At 38.8% G+C, this 8172-nt stretch overlaps 1 pseudogene; it reads right to left on the reverse strand.

Annotated features, from left to right (window-relative positions):
* Positions 1-6236: 6236 nt before the first annotated feature.
* Positions 6237-7752, reverse strand: LOC130743201 (uncharacterized; annotated as a pseudogene).
* Between the last annotated feature and the right edge of the window lie 420 nt (positions 7753-8172).

Below are 8172 nucleotides of genomic sequence, written 5' to 3' on the forward strand. Positions count from 1 at the left end.
ACTCTATGAGAAACACTATACACGCATGTGGGGTTATGATGTGGTACAAGCCATGCACAATCGTCTCACTCTCCCTCCTGATGGTAGAGCCACTAAAGCCAAATGGATGCATCTACCGGAGATGGGGTACCTTATTGCTAACCGGTTTCGGGTGGTTTTCATCTCCATCTCGTTAAAATCTAGTTACACTTACCTTCCGATGAGAGGAGGCGCCCCACCATTAGAACATCCTGTCATAGCTATTGGTCATGTGACCAATCACTTTGTACAGGTATATCCTCAATTAAATACATATCTTCTTTTTTATTAATACACTCTCTTGTCACGTTAAATAATTTATATTGAAATATATCTAATTTTACTATTATACTCTTAAATGTAGCTGAAGTTGGTGTCTGGAAATCCTATGCCGCCAATTGCTCCCCAATGGGAATACAACATTGAAGAACCCGAGTCCGAATGGTGTAAACCGTATAAAGAGCGTTTGGATAGATTTATGGCTGAACACACTGTTTGGATTGGTCCTCGTGTTATTACCAACTTTGATTTAACAGACATAACAGAAGATTGATAATATGATTCATGTTTGTAATGTTGTAACCATGTGTGTAACCATATTATTAGCAAGAATATTTTCCTACATGTATTAAGACAATGCTCCAGTATTGTTACGAGGTCTGTTTGTCCCATATTATTGTCACTGCATTTTCACGTTTCTGTCTGTGACAGTATCTGGTTTGAGAGGTACGAATCTTGAAGTTTCATATTAATCCGGGTTTTCAACTCTCGGACGTCTTAAAAAGGGGGGGGGGTGGTAAATTTAATTATGAATCAGTCCGGAACTTATAGTCCTGGATTGATCCGAAACTTAAAGTCCTGGATTGATCCGAAACTTATAGTCCTGGATCACCCTTACCAAGCAGCAGAATGCCTACACAACCAACTCTGACCACCATCAATTACAATCTCAACCACCATTACTGCCTACACAACCAACACTGACCACCATTAATCTTCACCACCAACCCCATTACTCATTCATCCTACACCATAAATCCCTTTACTTCCTATATTTGTCCCCTATGCACCAAAGGCATCCTACACCATTACATTACTTCCCTTCTTCCCTTGTTGCAGGAAATAACCAAAAGAAATGGAACAAGATCCACCATCAACCTTCATCCGCCCTTGCAAACGCCAAGACAACCTTGCCTCCAGCTCTCGTCCTCTCATTCTCGGCCCAGCTGGCGCCGTCCAGGCCGCCATGATTCACCGCAGATCCACCGACGACAAACCAAACATTTCAACCCAACAATTCGTTAGGCAAGTCCTCCAAGACGGCCACGACACCGATCCCGATTTCCAATCCAATGCTTGGCTTTCAGCCCTGCAATTAAACGGATCTGCCACTCCTCTGGGCGCAATGACTCACCATCATGAAAGAGTAGATCACGTCATCGGTGTTATCAAATCCTGCAATCCCAATGGGTTTGGAGATGCAACAGTTACACTCAAGGTATTTCCTTATTCCTCCTTATATTTAAGTGAAATGTTATATTCATGTTTCTCTCATGACATCTGAGATTGAGATTCAGGACCCTACGGGCACTGTTGGCGCTAGTATCCATCACAAGGTCTTCACTAAAAGCGTATTTGCGAAAGACATAACTGTTGGATCTGTTCTGCTTCTCCAAAAGGTTAATCTATAGGCAACTTTAACATTTTAAGCTTCTTTGGACAACTTGGACATCACATCGTTTCTTCACTTTACTTTCAGGTCGTTGTGTTCTCTCCTAGAAAGTCTAATTATTATCTGAATATTACCTTGTCCAATGTAGTCAAGGTATGATGATCTTCTTCCACATCTAAAATAAATCATTTGAATCTTTTCCACATCTACAACAAAGCATTTGAATCTGTTTTCATTATACAGGTATTTCCAAAGGACAGTGCACCTCCACCTGGAAGCTTCACAAACATAACAGAAGATTAATATTAGTTCTTTACTAATTCTATATTAAGGACTATTTGTGTAACTTTTGAAATGCTGAACTTAGATTATGTATTGTTATTATGCTTTACTTTTCCAATGCTTAACTTGGATTATGTATTGTAATTTTGTTTAAATTGGATTATGTAACTTTTCAATTTTAAAGTCATGTTATATTTGCTGCAATTGGACTATAGTCATGTTATTTTAACTGTAACTAAAGAATCCGAACTTTTAACTCTCGGACTAGTCCAGAACATCAACCTCTGGACTGGTATGGAGGTTTAAGTCCCGGAGGGTATTCCCGGTATTTTTTTAAAAAGGCTAGGGTGGCAATTCTAAACCAGGGGGTGGGAAATCTAATTCCCGTGCGAGAACGGTAGAGACTGAGAGGGAAAGGGGAAAAGATTGGCGCAGCTAGGGTTAGTGAGAAAGAAGAAAAATAAAAACTTGGGTAGCGTATAACCCCCCCAATTGCCACGGTCCCCCCAAAAAATAATAAAATATTTCTCCTCCTTGCCACGGTTCCGTCCATAACCGTGGCAATTGAGCTATTGCCACGGTTCCGCCTATAACCGTGGCAATTGGGGCGTGGCAATAGGCCTTTTCTGTAGTAGTGAATACATGATGTAAATCTAAAAAGCTAAAGCTAACGCTTGTGTAACACCCCAATTCTAAACGGTATATGTATTACAAATATCAGAGTGACAAAAATTCTAACACTCATGAGGCATTACATAATCACTTAAAACATTATCATAATGCTCCTGTAACAGATACATATCACATAAACTTTGAGATGAACTCATAAATAAACTTAGGCTTAATTGCACATTTGCTCCCTCATCTTTCATCATTGTGCAATTTGCCTCCCTTATGTTTAAAACGAGCGAATTTACTCCTTCATGAATGAATTTGTGAAAATTAGCTCCTTCCATTAGTGCTCCGTTTAAAGGTTAACGGAAATTGCTGATGTGGACACCATTAAATGACGTGGCTCTGAAATTTTTTCCATTGGGATGCCACTAAGACTCCATGTAAGTAAAAGAATAAATAAAAATTCAATAAATAAAAAATTCTAATATATTTAACGTTAATTTTAATTAAATCATTATTCCTGTAATAAAAAATTAAACCGTTAATCATTAATATCTCTTTTTACCAGAAAAAAACCCCAATCTCTTTCTATCTTCATCTCCATTGAAATGACAATAACAAAAACAATTAAAATCAAAATCTTCACCCCCAATCTCTATCTGGTATGCTCAGCGTGGAATTAGTCATAAGTTTGGTGCTATTATTTGCTGGTGCTTGTTCCTCTTTAGATGGCTGGGTTATGCTTCTTCCCTCGCAACCATCCTTCTGTTGTTCACCTTCGTTTCCAGCAAAATAACATTTCTCCGATAGTTCAGATCTAAGGAGAAGAAGGAGAAGATAGTGGGTTGAGAGGGGAGTGGTGGTGATGCAGTCGTGGGAGTGGTGGGGTTGGTTTGGGGGGTTAGGGGTTGCGGTGGCTGGGAGAATGAGGAGGAGGTTAGGGTTGAGAGATGGGAACTAGAAAAAGGAAGAAGTTGGGGATTCTGGTGTTTTGTGATAATATTAGGAGAAGAAGTGATTGTGCTAAGATTAGGAGGCTTAGATTGAGAAGAAGTGATTGTGGTTAGAAATTGAATTTTTTATTTTACGATGGAGGCTTAGATTGGTTTGTAAACTGATTTAGAATATTTTTAAAATTATATTTCGTTGTGTTTTAATTTTAATTTGGTTGTTGAATTGAAATGTTTTATTTATTTTCTTTTTTATTTACTTATGTGTCTAGGTGGTATAAGTAGTAAAGTGGTGCAAAAGAAAGGTTAAGGTGGTGTAAATAGCAGTGCCTCATAAGCAATTCTGTTTAATTTTGGACGGCAACTTAACGGAAGGAGTTAATTTTCACAAATTCATACATGAAGGAGGAAATTCGCTCGTTTTAAACATGAGGGAGGAACTTCGCACAATGGTAAAAGATTAGGGAGCAAATGTGCAATTAAGCCATAAACTTAAATGCTCTTGTGACAGTTAATTAGTCTTTGAACTAGTTCACTTTGACAAATAGTTATGCAGCGAATCCAGTGTCTTTAAAACTTAAAGAAAACATAGTATCTTGCCCACAACTTAAAACAGAAACAACTTCTCAAATAACAACTTAATTCAAATTATAACAGAAGGAAAACAAGCGTCCATTCCCCCCCGAGTGCTACGTATCAGAGCAAGGACTCCAACTCGAAATAAAGGCTATAGACTACTCCTCCTGATTACCTGCACGTTACCAACAAGAGTAACATTCAAACAGAAGGGGTGAGATATCGAGTATCATAAATATAAGAATGGCAATAAATATGCTAGATTAATGCCACACCACTTCTTTTCTACATTCATATAGCGCAGTTACTAAAATAGTCACAAATAACGTCATCGACTCGGATACAATTCGAACACAACAATGACTATGCATATGTATGTGGTACCAACAGGGCTTCAGCCCTCATCACTAATTGCCAATTATCGGAGGCACAAGGCATAAGCCTTCATCACAAATCGCCAATACAGGCCATCACAAAGTATGCAGATGCTATGCGACTCAAAATGACGTATACATCTCATAATCATCACTTCAACATGAGGCATTGCGCCTGTATCACTACATCACTAACATCGCTTAAAACAACACAATTCAGCACACATGCATTTTTATCAACTATACAATTACCCTGACATCTTAGGCAATTTTGGCACCAAATCAATGAAACAACTCACTTAAGCATGCAATCATGGAAGAAGCTATCACATATGGTAAATAAATTATGGATTTCATGCTAAAGGTGTTCAGCCACATGCATCATCCTCATAGCTAATACATGGAACATAAAGACATTAACTTTCATACAACATGTAAGCTAAATCTAATTATATTTCCAAAACAATTAGAATTTCCGTAATCTGGAAAAACAGCAGGAACACCAGCCACTAAAAGCGGTCTCCTGAATTCGTTACTGAACCAAAAATCATGTATTTTGTATGCCTAGAAAGCTAACTTAAAGTCCTACAATTTCTTAGTTGATCACATCTTCATTTGAGCACTCTAACTGGGCGGAAAAAGGTCTCGAAGTGTACTGTCCAGCCCAGGAAATTTTGGACAGCAGCACAGCATCATCAAATCCGTGCATAAATCATATAGCAGTTCAGGAATTACGCTCACAGCAGAAACATATTTCAGTAGAGATAACCTACAGGATTCGTTACTTGTTCAAAAATTACAAATGACCTCAATTTGAAAAGCTAACAGAAAACTCTACCACTTTCTAGTTCATCAAAGAATTTTCTGGGCACATTAACAAGGTGAAAAATCACGTTGAAGTTCACTGGCAGAGATAGCAGATACAGAGCGCAGAAAAACATGGTTTACTAAACTGAACTTACAGACCTCGTCTCTCAACCAAAAATTATGTACCATATCATTCCAGAAAGCTCTTTCAAAGGCCTATACTTTCTCAGTTCAACGCAACATTATTCGAGCACTCTAAACAGGCTCTAAAAGGCTTCGAAAGTCACGGTTCATACCAGGAAAATGACCAGTCCGTTTTATGTTCCAAAGTAAGTGATTAAAGTTGTTTCTCATCAAACAAGACACAAAACCTAACAAGCATGCTACCTAACAGTCCTTATGTACCATATCATTCCAGAAAGCTCTTTCAAAGGCCTATACTTTCTCAGTTCAACGCAACATTATTCGAGCACTCTAAACAGGCTCTAAAAGGCTTCGAAAGTCACGGTTCATACCAGGAAAATGACCAGTCCGTTTTATGTTCCAAAGTAAGTGATTAAAGTTGTTTCTCATCAAACAAGACACAAAACCTAACAAGCATGCTACCTAACAGTCCTTATGTGCGTGATCATAAAGAAAATCAAAAGGGAACCTCAACCCAAAACTCCTAGCATACTATGGTTCTGCCCTCACCCCGTTCAATCACACAAAAGAAAATCCCAAAATCAATGGATTTCAAATCAGATTTCCAGAACATCATTAACAGCAACAATTCTACATCTCCCAAATCCCTAATATCATTCACCATAATTCCATTAGAAACTCAAAATCCCACCCTTACCTTTGGATTGAGTGCAACTCCCCGTTCCCGATCGAATTCTCCGAAGCCGATCCGCTCTCCCCCTCTTCCGGTTACTTCACGCACAGCCTTCTTCTTTTTTTTTCTCCTTCTTTCACGCGTCCTCTTCTTTCTTATTTTTTTTTTTCTTTAGCTGCTTCCCCATCCTTATTAAACCATCTAAACCTAATTCCTCAAGGGCTAAACTAAAAATCCTAAAATCTCTCCTAGTCCTTGTCTCTATTTTTAATCCTAACTTTCACCCCCTAACTCTCTTCCATTTCATAAAACACACCCAGCATCACAAAAAAAATATTTTATTTCATTAAAGTATTAATATATCACCTATTAAACCACCATACAATATAATCTTAATTAAAATAAAATACCAACATTATTTTAATTAAAAACGGGGTGTTACAACTCTCCCCCACTTAAGAATTTTCGCCCTCGAAAATTTCCTTAAACGAACAATTCGGGGTAGGACTCCCTCATCTGACTCTCAAGCTCCAATGAAATAAAGAATGCATCACACCCATAATAATAATGGCAATCAAAGATGTGCCATTAATAAAGCACGTACCTCGAATTAGTCTATCCTCAGCAGTAGTCTCAGCACCAGATAAAGCAAACACCTTCCCCCTTGCAGGATCTTTCTTGGGTTTGTCACAATTAGTACTGATGTGACCTTGCTCTCCACATCTGTAGCATGCCACAGTTTTACCTTCTAGGCACTCAAAGGATTTGTGGCCCAGCTTGCCACACTTAAATCATGTTGCTTCTGAATTGGGACATTCAGGAGAACGATGTCCTTCAACACCACACTTGTAGCACCTAACCGGATTAGGAGCTCCTCCCCCACTCGGCTTCTTGTCATGACCAGCTTCTTGTTTAACCTTATCAACAGGATTCCCATACGGTTTCCCCTCTGAATTGCCCCTTTTCTTTCTTCTCTTTCAAAGACTTGTAGTGAGCAGCACTTTCCCTGCTATCCTCATCATATATCCTACTCCTGTTAACCAGGTCAGAAAATCGGATAATCTGTTGATATCCCACAGCCATCTTGACCTCAGGTCTCAAACCATTCACAAACTTGTTACACTTAGATCTCTCAGCTTCGGCAGTATTGTAGTGGGGACAAAACTTAATCAATTCCTCAAACTTTGTAGCATACTCCGCCACGGTTCCATTACCCTGCTTCAGTTCAAGAAACTCAATTTCCTTCTTTCCACGCACATCTTCTGGATAGTACTTCTCCAGAAATGCATCCTTGAAAAGATCCAAAGTAATCTTCATCCCATCACCTCCAAACCTCTGAACAGTGTTGTCCCACCAATCTTCAGCTTCTTTCTCAAGCATATGGGTGCCAAACTGCACCTTCTGCGTGTCAGTACAATTCATGACTCGAAAGATCTTCTCAATTGCTTTCAGCCATGCCTGTGCTTTGACAGGGTCGTATGCTCCTTCAAAGGTTGGCGGATTGTTCCTCTGAAACTTTCCCAAAGCACGGAATTCATCCTGATTATGGTTCCCAAGGTTCGCTTGCTGACCTTGCCCAATGGCGCCAGCCAACATTGCCAATGCCTCAGCGATAGCTTCATCATTCCTTCCGGCAACCATTTTCCTTAACCTCCAAACAGCCAACAACTCTTATCAAACAACAGCTCGATAGTGCTACTTACACATATCGAGTATCAGCAAGTATTAGAATATATATTATACTAAAAACTTGGTCACTGACCAACCATTGCTCTGATACCACTAATGTAACACCCCAATTCTAAACGGTATATGTATTGCAAATATCAGAGTGACAAAAATTCTAACACTCATGAGGCATTACATAATCACTTAAAACATTATCATAATGCTCCTGTAACAGATACATATCACATAAACTTTGAGATGAACTCATAAATAAACTTAAATGCTCTTGTGACAGTTAAATAGTCTTTGAACTAGTTCACTTTGACAAATAGTTATGCAGCGAATCCAGTGTCTTTAAAACTTAAAGAAAACATAGTATCTTGCCCACAACTT

This window comes from Lotus japonicus, chromosome 1 (assembly GCF_012489685.1).
Source record: "Lotus japonicus ecotype B-129 chromosome 1, LjGifu_v1.2".
Lineage (NCBI taxonomy): Eukaryota > Viridiplantae > Streptophyta > Magnoliopsida > Fabales > Fabaceae > Lotus > Lotus japonicus.